Raw genomic sequence first — 14,852 nt, 5'->3', positions numbered from 1 at the left:
GTGTAGAATAGTATGACCCCTGAATGATATTGGGAACAAAATGTTGTTTCAGCATGTAGATAGTTTCTTTATTTCATCTCCAGTGGCAGAATAGGCCTCATCAAATCTTCTCTTTGCTGGTGTGTGAAAACATGGGCAATGGAGGTGAGCCCAGAGCCAATTAATGGAAATTTAAGACTAATTAAGGTGTATTGTCTGAAGCCAATTGGAATTTTCCAGTCTGCCTTCAGCCAGTATTGGAGTCCATGCCTGCTGCCTGGAGGCAGCCTCCTGGCCACAGACGGGGGTGGGGGGGGGGGAGGGGTAATGGTGGAGAGGAGAGCTCTATGTAGGCCTAGAGCCCCTCCCGTCTTGCCAGCCACAGTTGCTGATTCGCCTCCCACAATAGTGGCCTGGCTGCTGAATCTATTTTTAATTTAAAATTTTTAAGAAGTTGGAGACCAGGTGCCTCAAGGCATCCTGCTCTTCTTCAGTGCTGGAAGACCTCCTATTGGCCCACCAGGTTTGAACGCCCTCCCACATCCTTAATTGGATGATGACCTGCACTCTGGCCACTAATTGCCCAATTCATAAAAATCACTACTAGGTGACTGTACCCCATACAGTGTTGAGGAATTGTCGAAATGAGTATTAATTACTTATTGATTGAAAACATTTGGCTTGGCCTAAATAGCCAAGTGGTTATGGTACTGGGTTTGTAACCCCAAGATCAAGAGTTCAAATCTCACAATGGCAAACTATGAAACAATGTAACTTCATCTGAAACAGATGGAAACAGGTTTACTCAAAAAAAGAGTATCAAGAGTTCAAATCTCACAATGGCAAAACCATGAAACAATGTAACTTCATCTGAAACAGATGGAAATGGGTTTGTACTTGAAATTGAAAGAGTTACTCACATACAGCCAAATTATATATTGGTCTCTGTGGCGCAATCGGTTAGCGCGTTCGGCTGTTAACCAAAAGGTTGGTGGTTCGAGGCCACCCAGGGACGAAGCTGTCATCAAGAGTTCAAATCTCACAATGGCAAACTATGAAACAATGTAACTTCATCTGAAAAAACAGATGGAAATGTGTTTGTACTCGAAAGAGTTACCCCACACAGTGTTGAGGAATTATCGAAATGAGTATTAATTAATTATTGATTGAAAACATTTGGCTTGGCCTAAATAGCCAAGTGGTTATGGTACTGGGTTTGTAACCCCAAGATTCAAGAGTTCAAATCTCACAATGGCAAACTATGAAACAATGTAACTTCATCTGAAACAGATGGAAGCAGGTTTGTACTCGAAAGAGTTACCCCACACAGCGCAGTATTGTGATTCCCATTTGACACTACTTCAAGATCCCAGCCAAAAGGCAAAATGCTGCTTCATAGCTCTTACCACTGTCACTCTAGTGGATATACCTGGCCATCCCTCCAGTGCCATCAGTCCTTTGATCAATGGTGGTCCTGTGCATTGCCTGAAAGAAAGCAGGGAAGCATTGGAGGAGGCAATTTTAACTTGTACCTTCAGGTGAAAATAATTGATATTGAATTGGCTTCCCAGTTCACACCTTACTAATTTCCAAATTGTTTTATGCCCAGAGAAATATGTTAAAATTACTCTCCTTGTATTTACCTGCATTATTAATAGCTCAAACAAGCTGTATGTCAACAGAATAAATTTTCTGGTGAAGCACAAATGGTCACATGAAAAAGTATCAGTAAGGCCTTGCACTTGAGGAATTCCAGCCACCCCGCAGGAATGTTGTCTCCTTGCCTGCTGCTTCTGCTTATCTTTACTACAGCAGATGCATTCGTTTGCTCTTTTAAATATAGCAGCAGTAAACTGATGGCTGAAATTCAGCATTGCATATTGACTAATCTGGCACATGTCCCCTACAGTCATCTCAAGGAAGCCAATCACATATAAGTTCAAGGCAGTTGTAACCTTCACCTAGAAAAGTTGTACAATGCTAAGTCTTGGCAGAGGCCTGGTGATGCTTCAGGAGGAGGCTGCATAGCTCGGCAACTGCATCCCTGTTAAACCTCAGTTTCTTGAGGCTTGACTCTGCTGACACCTAGGCAGCGTTGAACTTGGACCATTATACCCATGACCTAAGTACTCCCCTTTCTGTACTGACCCTTCCACTGATGCAGGTATACCTGCTCAATAGCGTTGCTGGACTGTTTCTTCCCCTTGGCTTCATCTCTCGTGGCGCCAAAAGTACCACTTAGGGATTTCCCTCAATGGAACCCCAGTCATGTCAGGCAGATAAGCTGGCTTTTACTTTTGGATGTGTAAAGATGAAGTTCTCTAATATAGGTCAATTGATGGTTGCTGTTCTCCAAATTAAACAGTTGTAAAGATTTCAGAAACCCACAAAATAAATACTGGGACTAAGCTCACATTCAGGAAATGTAGGAGGACGTAAAAAGACAGCAATAAAAAGTTGGGGGGGGAGGAGATGTAGAATAAAGGGTTAACATCAGAAGCATAAATGATTATGATGTAATAATGGTGTCAGATCACATGGCTGAGAAGTAAGAGAGATCTAGATGGAGGAGAAGCTCCAACCTCATGTGGAGGTCCAAATGTGTACTTGTTATAAATAAAAAGTAATTCTGGGAATTTACAGACTTGAGCAGCATACTTTGGGACAATAGACAATCCCCAAAACTCCCTGTAAAAAACATGGTGGCAGCAAGCAAAAGATCCAACAGACCTTAAAAAGAAGATACAGGGTTGGCAAGAAAAGAAATCCAAGAAGGAAGGACAAAAGAAAAACATTTCAGATTCACCAAGACATTGCAACATCCCGGGAGCGACAGATGCAAGCTGAGACACAGACCTGGAGACCGAATAGCAGTGAGCACAGGCAGGAAGCAGCATGCAGCAACACAGAAGCAGGAACAATTCCAGGACTCCGCAGAAGTATAGAATCCACACCATCACCACCACAGCTATTTCAGAGTGAATGAAGCTCACAACAGGCCCAGAACTAGAACAACTGAGGAAAAAGATTCACAAGGTACAGAATGGCTTCAGGATAACACAAAAAATCAAAAAGACCAGGTAAGTACACTGCTTAATATAGTAGGATTAGCATGAGACTTCAACTTCTCATTTGACTCTTATTTCAGCATCCATCGGAATTTAATAATAGCGAGGGCTAAATTCAGTAATAGAAAGCAAATACCAAGCAAAAGCATGGGTTGATCCATCAACACTCTCAATAGGCTGGCAAGGAACTGTGATTATGAAATCTTAAAGAATGAGCTGACTTGCGACAGGATTGTAGTCAGGGTCCTAGATGAAGCATTATCAGATCACTTACAGGCAAGAGAGGATTTAATTCCAGTAAATGCAGTGCAGACTGTGAGGCTAACAGAACTCAGGAAAAAATCAGGGGCTGATTTTTATGGCCTGTGGGTGGGCCCAATCAGGCATAAAATCGCACAAGAAGACATCGGGCCAGCGTCCTGATGTCATCGCGCACTCGGGTGATATTTCGCTCGAAGGTTGCGCATAAAAGTCGGAAGCATGCACACCGAGGCCAATTAAGACGCCAATTAACGGTGCAATTGTCTGCGATTTTTCGTGGCCAGTCAAACCCATTGGTTGGCTGACAGGTGAATTTTCATCAAACTTCATCCAAGGGCGGGATGAAACTTCTGTTATGAAATAAAATAAAAATAAATATCTGTAGGCAGCATTGTTATCAGTTATATTTTCAGGTGATTGATTGTGATGCATGGACATTTTCTTTCAGCTTTTAAAACTTTTATTCGGGCATTTTCAGGTCTGCAGCTACCTGAGGCAGCTGTCTGCCTTCAGGGAGCTTTCTCGCAGTGCTCATCCGCGCCTGTGGTGACATCATCACCCGCCCTCTTCCCACCCCCACTCTGGCAGCGCTGAGCTTTTCAGTGTGTTGGGCTTCACTAGAATATTGTAGCAGGCCAAGGACAGACGTGTGGGCGTGAGAGCAGGATGGAGTGTTGAAATGGCAAGCGACAGGAATGGTCTGGGTAATGCTTGCGGACAGGCTGCAGGTGTTCCTCAAAGCGGTCATCCAGTCTGCGTTTGGTCTCCCCAATGTAGAGAAAACCGCATTGGGAGCAATGAATGCTGTAGACCAAATTGAAAGAGGTGCAAGTGAACCGCTGTAGTGCTTTGCTTTTATCTTAGCTCCAGTTCTTGTATGTGGCACTGTTTTAAAATATTCTCTTTCTTTTTACTTGTTGTCAGCATTTTTGAGTGACAAACAGTTTTGAAGTGCTCAATTTTTCCACAGTTGTGGCATTCTGCCTTCCCATGCTGGATATTCTTCTTGCTTATGCAATTTGTTTCAAAAGTATCGAAGACACTTTAAAATGGCATTTGGTGCACTTTTCCCCATTTGTTTGGGTTTACTTTAGTGCATTTTCTCTCTTACGGCCCAAAAAAATGAATGGTCTCATTCGATCTTCTCCCTGGGACCCAACTTTCCCCATAAACAAACACCTGGACCTGAATTTTACCTGTGGCGGACGCGTGCGTGCAATTGGCAGGTCTGGGAGCGGGTGAGAAACGGACTGCCGACTGCGATAGGCCCCCGGCCGCAATTTCACACTGGTTGGCCAATTGATGGCGCTGAAATGCTGAGCGCTGCCAGGGCTAACGCAAACTGGAGGAACAGCACCTCATCTTCCGATTAGGCACTTTACAGACTTCTGGACTTAACCTTGAGTTCAACCAGTTCAGACCATAAACTCTCTCCTCCACCTTCATCCCTTTTTCATTCCTTTTTTCAATATTCATTTTTATTTTTTATTTTTATTTTTTATTATTTCTTATCCACTTTTATAAATTCTTATTTAGTTTCATTTTTATTCATTTATTCATTGTTTTATCCCTACCTTTTATCCTATTTTCAATCTTTTTTCCCCACCTCACCCCCAAAAGGCACATCTATCACTTGTTCATCTTGTTCTTTCCAGAGTGCTTACCCTTGTCCTGCTATTTTCACATTCTACTTTCTTACCTTAATGCCACCATCAGGACCTCCTTTAGCCCTTACTACTATCATTAACACCCCCTTTGTCCTTTTGTTCATGACATCTTTGTCAATCTCTCCTTTGACCCCACCTATTGCTAGCCTTCTGTCCAGCTTCACCTACTCCACCCCCCTTAAACAGTATAAATTTCATCACATTTTTACTTCTTTTTAGCTCTGAAGAAGTCATACAGACTCGAAACGTTAACTCTGTTTTTCTCTCCACGGATGCTGTTAGACCTGCTGAATTTTTCCAGCATTTTCTGTTTTTGTTTAAGAAATCATTGAACCCCTCTATGTCATTCAAAATCAACAGTGTTCTCTACTAAGCAGAAAGGCATGCCTAAAACTGAAATTAATCAATAAAGAAGATGACGTTGCTGATGAGAACTACAGAAGTACATTTCAAAAGGAATTTTCAAAATTGTTTACAGGCCAAGAAAGCCAAAGACCGAGTACCATATCACCATATGAACAGATGCTAAACCAATTTGCCTCTACAGCAAGGGAAGTCCCTCACCCAATTTTGGACAAAGTTAAAGATGAAATTGAAAAGATGCAGCAGCAAGGGATTATCTCACCAGTCATAATGCCAACAAAATGGTGTTCAAGAATGGTTACGGTCCCAAAGCCAAATAGCTCTTTAAGAATCTGCTTGGATTTAACTCAGTTAAACAAATTAGTGAAACGTGAGATCCACCCGATGTCCACAGTGGATAATATCCTTGCCAAACTAGCCAAGAATGTTTTATTTACCAAATTAGATGCAAACAATAGATTTTGGCAGTTGCTTCTGGACAAAGAATCCAGATGGCTCTCACATTTATAACACCATTTGGTTGTCATTATTTGGCATTCTGTGGCTCCAGAAACTTCCCAGAGAACAATGCCTCACACTCTAGAAGGCATGGAAGGAGTAATATGACATATGGGTGACATGCTTATACATGGTTTCAAGAGAGAGAGAGAGCATGATTGCAGATTCAGAGCAGTCCTGAGAGCCTTACAGGATGCAGGCCTAACAGAGAATGAAAAATGTGAGTTTGCCAAACCTATGATCAAGTTTCTGGGTCACATAGTACAAGCCACTGGAATCATAGCTGATCCACAAAAAATGAAAGTAACCAGAGAATCTCCAAAACCCCGGAACATAACTGAACTTCAAAGATTTCTTATGATTACTTGGCTCCTACCAAATTAAGCAGAGGTCAATGAGCCCTTGAGACAGCTGTTGAGACAGTCAATAGTGGTGCTGGAATGTGGACCAGCATAATGTTTTCAAAAGGATTAAACAACTTAATCTCTTCAGAAATCTTGGCACATCGTGACCCAGAATTATCGACCATAGTAGCGGCGGATGCATCGACTACAGGTCTGGGGTAGTTTTATGTCAAGTGCAGGGAGACAGCAAGCATACACCAGTCTAATATGTCCCTAGGCCGCTAACAGAAACAGGACTACAATACACCAAAATAGGAAAAGAAGCATTAGCAGCAATGTGAGTGTGCAAAAAATGTTCAGATTGCTTCAAAATCGAAACAGACCACAAGCCATTAGTCAACCTTCTGAACACGAAAGACATCATGAAGATGCCACCCAGAATCCAGTGGTTCAGACTAAGATTGATGAGATATGACTCCATCATAGAGTATGTGCAAGAGAATATCAAACAATGGCAGACACACTGTCAGGAATACCATCAGAAGAAACCAAACAAGAGGATTTAGGCTTCATTGAGGAGTTGGAAGCATATACATCCTTACTCACTCAGCACTTGCCAGCTACTTCTAAAATGTTGCAGGAAAGAAAACAAGTCCAGCAATGAAATGAAGAATGTTTCCAAATCTGAGAATATTGTCTGGAAGGATGACCCAATTATATCCCCATTAATCTAATACTACGGCAGTTCTTCGAACCTCACCTCACCTTACAGTCATTGATGACTTACTAGTCTTCAATGAAAGAATTGTCATACCGGAAACACTTCAGCTTTATATTCTTCAAATGCTTCACCAAGGTCATCTAGGAATAGAAAAATATCATGGGAGAGCACATAATCAGTGTGGTGGCCAGGCATTACTTGCTCTATAGAAGAAATGAGTTCTGTCTTTCTTGTGCCATAAGCAGCCAGGAACAAAATCTCAAACCTCAGTCACCACAAATGACCATGAGAGGGTAAAGCAATGTAAGGAAGAGCAGAGAAGCAACCAGACTCAGAACTTTAATCACAGGCATAGAGTATGTGAGTTACCTGTACTGAAGCCCTGGAAGAGAGTATGGGTCTGAGACCAACAGCAGAAAGGCACAATCATTGAAAAAACTCCACACCTAAGATTGTATAGGAAATAAGACAGACAAGGGTATCATAAGGAGAAACTACAGTGCCTTCATATCCATTGAGAAAAAAAAACAATAGAAACTTGAGCTTACTACTCAGATCCTGATGAAGAAGGAGAAAGACTTACTACAAGCTCTACAGCCATCCAGGAGAAAAACACTCACACCAAGAGAAGGGAGAGTATGGAATATCCTCAAACTCAAAAGGAGATCAGAATGAGATTGGTCAAGGCACCTCAGAGACTAACACTTTGAGGGGAGATATTGGAGGGTGTAGATATGATAGGGATAAAGACTTGGGGGGAGATGTAGAGTAAAGAGTTATCATCAGAAACATACATGATGCTGATGTAATAATGATGTCAGATCGCATGACTGAGAAGTCAGAGAGATCTGAAAGGAGGAGGAACTCTAACCTTCTGTAGAGATCTAAATGTGTAAATACTTGCTGTAAATAAAGAGGAATGGTTTTGAGAAACTACAGACTCAAACAGCATCCTTTGGGAGAATGCACAATTCCAAAAAACCCCATCTAGACCCCGACCACACAACAAAACTGCTCAGTAATGAAGAAATCCAAGGCAAGAAGTTCCACTGTGAGAGCTCCTGGTGGGTACCTAGCAGGCTGTATAGAGCACAGAATGACATATCAACAGCAAAAGTCAATCCAAATTTTGGAATATCTTCAACACACCCCTCTATGCTCCAAATACACGTTGAAATGAAATTTGCTTTCTGGAGCAACACAAGCTCTTGATCCAATGGTAAAGAACCAATGTAATATCTGCAAGGGACAGCTACCAAACCTGCAAAGCAATAGAATGCCTCATTCTGCATTTCCTCTGCACTGCAGTTGTACCAGTAGCACAAAGGAGGGCAACTTCAGATTGATATTTCCCATTTCAAGCTGAAAATAGATATATCAGCAGTGAGAATTAAAATGTTAATAATTAAAATTATCTTGTTTTAATTCCTTAAACTCTGGCATATCTCATTTTAAATAAATATATAGATCTCAAGAGGTAATGTAACATTGAAATCTAAAACATAGCTTATAATTTGATCTTGCATTTCTAGTATCATATTTAATTCAAGTACATTTTGGAACAATTTAAACTATCATAATTGTTCAAATCAAAATGCATTATGTTTTGACAGTTTTACACATGTATTAAACCTCTATGGTTTCATGCTTGTAAAGCTTTGAAGGGAAAAGAAAACTTCATTGCAATTGTACCATCAGAACAAATATTGTAAGCATTAAACCAGATTACAAGAAAGCCAGTGCAAACCAAAGTAAGTGGCACGGCATGTCAGTACTTATCATCATGAGAAAATTTCCAAGGTTTTACCTATCTGTGTGTTAATATTGTTGTACTTTGGTTTAGTTTACAATACACACAACATGTCTACAAAAGATGAAAACAGAGAGAGGTCCACAAGAACCCTCACCACCTTAAAAACTGGTTTGGGTTTCAGTCTCTGACTGAAACATAAAACAAATGAATAGGCCATTGTCCTCACAGAGCAGAGTCTCAATAACTGGGCATTTTCTGGGTCTGTGAATTTTTACAATGAAATATCAAATCCAATCTATGTACATAATGCTCCAGTGACTGCCAGGAATGGAGTTAATATTGATTGCTTTCAATATAGATCACATCATTGGTGGAATAATGTTCCATAAATGATACTTAACAAGTTTAATAGAACAACAGTAACATTGAAAGATAAAGCAAATCACAAACACATTTGTTCTGTACATCACAAGTGCATTAGTCATCAACAAATGAATGTTGATAGATTTAGTACATTATTATGAACATTTGGGTTATTTATCAAGTAAATCCATCAAGTTCATTGACTGTATATTTTTTGACGATATAATTGGTTTAAAGTAACTTCACTGTGGCATTCAAATATAATAAAAACAATGTTAAGTGACAACAAATTTTCAGTCACTTGAACCATCCATGTAAACTTATCTGGCCAAATCTGGCTTCCTCCTGTTTCATCCCTCCTCAATAATAAGATGTGGAGCAACAAAAACAGGAGAATTGCATTGGATTTCTAGTAGGAGGATAATGCAGCACGCAACAATAATTAAAAATGAAAATAATGTTTTTTCCAATTTACAATTTAAAAGAATAAATTGATTATTTGACCAAATAATTATTTTTTTAAAATACCGTATGTGAGATCCCAAAGAATTTTGAGGTAATAGCTCATATTTTCTGAAATTATATATTCCCATTTAAACAGACTAGTTTATGGTATCATAAAGGTGACAAACATTTGGTACTACTTCATCCATCTTTTAGACTTAAATTAAGACTATACAGGTAGAAAAAGAAGTCTTCTCCCAAAAGCTCAGCATTCCTTAATGGCTTAAGAACGATTGTGAAGAGTTTAATTTGTCAATCATGGCCTGCATGTGCGGCTGTCCTTTGTTAAAAAGGAATTTGCAAAGTTTTTGGAGTGGGGATAAGGCAGCCAAATATGTTTTTTCCATGTTAAAAGCACTACTAAGCATTACAAAAGGCTGATGGGCCTTCTAACAATTGAAAAGCCCACTCGGAAAATGTAATCAATGAAGTGCTATCAATTTGCTCTCCCCTACTTCACATGGGATCTGTCAGAGACCAAAAGCTATTCTCTGACCTGGAAGATGGTGCCATAGTCCTGCAGCCCTGTTCTCCCTCACATGACAGGCAGAAACCTTTTTGTGGACCCACCAAAAAAATTCATTAAGCTTTGCCTGAGAAATTCCTTGGGATCAGCAAGTGGGCAGAAGTCCTGGCAAACCATACTTATGATGGCCTGCATACCAACAAGGAAAATCTCGGTCCCACATACTGAGAAGAACACATTTTGGAATTCGTTGTTTTATCAAATCAATGTCATGAAAATGTTATCCAGCCAGATAATGTTGCTGTCGCTGCAAAAGCTAAAATGCTAATCCAGAACAAGAATTTCAGCTCTTCAGGAACAATAAACCAGGCTGGATGAAATATCGAAATTGTATCTAAGTAGACATGATTGTAACAATGTTGAAAGCAAAGAAATTGAACATGGTAATTATTTATTTGTCTCAAGAGTCTATTTATATTGAATTCAGAACATTTATCGATGCAATGCAATTCACTCAAATAAGCAGATAGCTAAAAAATGTATTTCCTTTACATATTTTGATGTTTGATTAAAAATTAGAAACTATTGTCATTTCTATATAAATAGCAAATATTATGATGATTCTATTAAAGTGGGCTTGCAAAAAAAATCAATTTAGACTAAAGCCAAAATATCCATCATAACTTAGTGAACTGGTGATTTAACTATCTTGGAACAGCATCAAATTACAATCTGATTAAGAGAGGAACGGATTTTGTTTGTGAGGGTAAAAATGCAAGGAATGACTCAGAGATTTTTTGTCTACGTATTGGATCTATAACTGAAATTATTTGCATACACAGCATGTCATACAAGCCTGTGTGCATTAAACAGTTGCTCTACATGGCAGTATGTTTGCATATATCTCTTTTAATTTAAATAAAGAGAACAGGAAAGAAAACTAACATCCCTATATATAATTTAGGCTGTTAGTGGACATATTTATATTTCATAAGATCTGTATATAATTTGCATAAAAACTGCAGGAATGTACATTGGACTTTTGCTGAATGGTACATATACACTTGGAGCAGGTTTAAGGGTCAAAACAATTCGGCTATTTCCCTGGTTACAATGTACTGTAGGTATTGGTTCCTAACAATATTGTTTGGTGGGTTAGGTTATTGGCTTGGCTAGGGCTAGGACAGCACTGAGGACTTATATAGTAGTCTCGGGCTGGTCTACATCCACCTCCTAAGAGACAAGGGGAAGACATAAGAGTAGATACAGTGATGCACATCTCCACTACATTTCAACAGCAGCCAGGAGGAAAATATAATTTATTTGATTATTGCATTGCATAGTTGTCCCATTTTCCATTTACATGGATGCTGTGATGGTTCAAACAGGTTCTGCCAAGAAAATTAAAAATCCTCATGCTTCTTCTGTTCTTTTTAAGGAAGTTCACTCTCCAAGGAAGAGATCCATCAAGGATAGGGCTAGGCTGGCTCTCCATGGAGTTCTAAGGCCAAAAAGAGCACTTGTGGCTTCTGAGATTGCTTATCAGAATGATTAACTGCAGTGTTATGATAAAACACATGCAGCAGAATACATGTTAGGTCACAGCCTCTCCAGCAGCCATCTTTTTGCAAAGATAGAAGCATAGAGTATGTGTTATGTATAATGGCCCACTTGTATTCTGCCATATATAAAGGCTGTCAGGGTATGTCTCCACAACACTCTCCATTTCTCCCTTTTGATTTGAAGGCACACACCTGATTTCTATATACCCTATACATTTTCTACAGCCTCATTTGGTATGGTGTCAAACAGTGCACTGGATGGAAATATGGGTGTAAGGCTCTTTCAAGAGTGGAGGTATCAGGGTAAACATTGCAAAGTGCCATGAGATTTTTCTCATTTGAAATCACAAAAAAATAAAATGTCAGGCATTTAACTTGCAACTTACCGACATGTGCGGGTGTGAAGCCCTATGGCAGCAGAGAATCTTAGAAAATTCGCTTTACAGTTCCAAGCAGCAATAGGTTCATAAAGAATATGTCCTGGGGTCAACATAAACTCAAATTGGTAGCATTGGGTGAAGGGGTGTTGCCCAGGTCTGCCTTTCACACAGCTTGTGACCTTTTCCAAAACTTTCCTCATGCCAATCTTCAAAACTGCTCTTGGAGATAATTTCTGGAATTTTCTCATTTCTCCAGATGAGGGAGACTGGAGAGGCAGGGGTGCCTTCGGGCTGACCATGTCTCATTCCAGTCTGACAAGGTTGATGCTCCCAAGCAGGTTGTATTTGCTTCTGATCCCAGTTTTTGAAGGTCTGTGAAGAGTAATATTGAGGGGGTAATTAACAGATGGGTGGTCCCTTAGTGACAGCAAATTCTACCAACAGAGATTTACAACTCTATCATTTGTGCATCTTCCCAACACAGTCATGAGGCAGAGACTAGTTAAGAAGCGTGTTGGTTTCTACTGGGTCACCTGAGATTAAATGTAGGATGTAATGTACTAATCTTGGCATTCCCCTTTGATATCAGTTGCTCATTGATTTGACATTTCTGCTCTGTATTTGTCATCACAGAGCAAATGTGAGATGTTTTCCAGATTTGTTTTGATCAGTCTGCTTTGTCATGGGTTTAGTGGAAGGAGTTTCCTTGCAGGCATTTAGTAGTTTTCAGACATTTCTGTATGGGTCATCCAGCAAATATTATCATAGTCCTGCAAATATTGCACACCACCAGAGACTCCTTTTCAAGTATTGATGCACTCTCAAGGACATTTTTTCTAACTTCCAAGAACAAGTATCTCCATATGCAAAAGGAAAATAATACTCCCCTTGTAAGAAAGCATTTTAATGTAAATAGCAACAGAGAAATAACTAATAGATCAACAATTAAAGAGAAACATAAAAATATAGAATGTAGAATTCTCAAGGTACCTCTACGAATCGAGAGACACAGAAGGAAAACATATGCTGCAGATAATGAGTTGTTTAGCACCTTTCAGCCTCTGTGTAAGATTACTCAGTGCTTCCTGTACACTGCAATTTGTGCTCTATCTCAATTCTAGGGATAGAAGAATATTACAAACTTGCATAAGTATTCAGTCCCTTGATCATGATCCACCATTTAAATATAAAATGGCTGATCTGCACCTTAACTTCATTTTCTTGTTTTTGCTAGTTTCCTTTGATATCTTATCGAACCAAAATCTACCTACCTCAGTGTCAAAAACTCCAATTGTCATAGCATCCACAGCCTTTTGAGAGAAGAGTTGTGGGTTTCTACTACACTTTGTGAGAAGGAGTGCTTTCTAATTTTGCTCCTGAATGACCCAGCTATAATTTTAAGATTATATTCCATTGTCTTGATTCCTCCTGTTCCACGAATAGAAGCTCATCATAGATCTACCAAGTTCATGCTGTTGTATTATTCTCAGAATACTGTGGCTGACTGCCTTGGGCATTGTACTTTAATAAGATTTGAGACACCATTTAGGTCAATATATCTTCCATGCAAGGAGTTTGGGAAAGTGAGAAGAATACTTTTGTAAGGAATGTAGGGAAGTCAAAATGCTAGGCTATCTTCTCTTGAGATGGTCTTTTTAGGTTAGAGTTAAGATGCCTCTTGCTTACCCTCCTACCTTTGGATTAATAGGAAGTCACTCCTATATTTTGTGTTTGAATGTTCTGGGGACTGAGTGTCTTGAAGTAAAGGGGTAAAGGAGGAAATACAGTTCAGCTTAGTGTTGACTTTCATGGACATAACCTTGAGCTCAGCTAAGTTGAACATTATGTTAGTCTATCATGCAATTGGTGCTCTTCTTCTGCCTCAAGCTGTAGATTGGTATCAGAGTAACCTACCTAAACATTACAAGGATGTCTTCTTAAACCGGAACTCCACAGAGATTTTGCATTTCTTCATTTTTAAGACTTCTCAGATGGCAAGCAGGATCCCATGCTGATACCCTCAATGATGTTGCAGTCATGAGAATTCTTCTCGCTGCCAGTTACCCATGATGGTCAGAGGGGTGTGGGATAGAGGGGAAGTGAGTAACTTCCTGATCTGAACATTTCCAGTTAAAAGTCAGTTTCTTGCTTATTAACGACTCTCCGATGAAGCATTCTAATGAATGTTGTGCCTGTTTTCTGGTTTGCGTGGTATGTTTTGCAGGAAATTCAAATCAATGCCTGGAGGCAGCTGGCCAGGTCATGATGACATCAGAAACGTCTGCATATATTTTTACATTCATTCTTTCACCACACATAAGGCTACCTGTAGTTCAAGTGGTTATATTAAATGCATTGAGTGGTGTAGCATTGACTAATCTTTACCATACACATATACATAGTTAATGGATAAAGTGACTGAGTGGAAATATATTGATGGAAATTTTGGTCTTCGTGAGTGAATGCTTATGACATATAGAAGTGTGCAAAAAAACCTGATGTTGTATCTACGGGCAGCATCTTCTCAACTTAGAAGATTCTTGGGTGTTGAGAACATATGTAGTTACTAACCCTGGTTGGTGTGTGAACCACATTCCCCTGTATGATCTTCCTGGAGGTAGACAAGAAACAGGCCACCTCGGGGATCCCCATACAATTAGGAACTGTGGGCAGGTTTGTTTTTATTCATTTACAGGATGTGGGCATCGCTGGCCAGGCCAGCATTTATTACCCATGCCTAATTGCCCTGGAGAAGGTGGTGGTGAGCTTCTTCTTGAATTGCTGCTGTCCATGCGGTGTAGGTACGCCCACAGTGCTATTAGGAAGGGAGCTCCAGGATTTTGACCCAGCGACAGTGAGGGAACGGCGATATATTTCCAAGTCAGGATGGTGAGTGGCTTGGAGGGGAACTTCCAGGTGGTGG

General features: G+C 39.9%; 1 non-coding gene across 1 annotated transcript; it reads left to right on the top strand.

Moving 5' to 3' along the window:
* The first annotated feature begins 920 nt into the window (after positions 1-920).
* On the top strand, positions 921-994 carry trnan-guu. Its single transcript has one exon. It is a non-coding gene; the product is annotated as a tRNA-Asn (tRNA).
* The last annotated feature ends 13,858 nt before the right edge of the window (positions 995-14,852 follow it).

Source organism: Carcharodon carcharias, chromosome 6, assembly GCF_017639515.1.
Source record: "Carcharodon carcharias isolate sCarCar2 chromosome 6, sCarCar2.pri, whole genome shotgun sequence".
Classification (NCBI taxonomy): domain Eukaryota; kingdom Metazoa; phylum Chordata; class Chondrichthyes; order Lamniformes; family Lamnidae; genus Carcharodon; species Carcharodon carcharias.
Note: the sequence above shows the minus strand (reverse complement) of the source record. Positions and strands in the feature narration are given on the sequence as shown.